Genomic DNA, 440 nt, shown 5'->3' on the forward strand with positions numbered 1-440 from the left:
CCACGACAGCTGCGGCGCACGGTCAAATGGTTTGAAGTCGCCCACGTGTTCTTCATTTAGCCGCAGCTTCCGCCGGGTGGCCGCGCACGGCAAGCACGGCGGATGGCGCGGGGAACTGCGGGCACGCCATGATGGGAGAACACTTTATCTGTGTCTTCCAGTGTGTGTGTGTGTGTGTGTGTGTGTGTGTGTGTGTGTGTGTGTGTGTGTGTGTGTGTGTGTGTGTGTGTGTGTGTGTGTGTGTGTGTGTGTGTGTGTGTGGAGATGTGGAAGATGGGTGTGTCTGTGCATACGTAGTCAACAAACAGCGGCTATAAATGAACTAATATAAGGAAAACAATTTATGTTTACCAACCAATAAAAAATATTTCAACGACGTGCATTGCGTAAAAAAAAAAAGATATATTATATATATATATATATATATATTATATATATAT

This window comes from Scylla paramamosain, chromosome 4 (assembly GCF_035594125.1).
Source record: "Scylla paramamosain isolate STU-SP2022 chromosome 4, ASM3559412v1, whole genome shotgun sequence".
In the NCBI taxonomy this organism is placed as follows: Eukaryota; Metazoa; Arthropoda; class Malacostraca; order Decapoda; family Portunidae; genus Scylla; species Scylla paramamosain.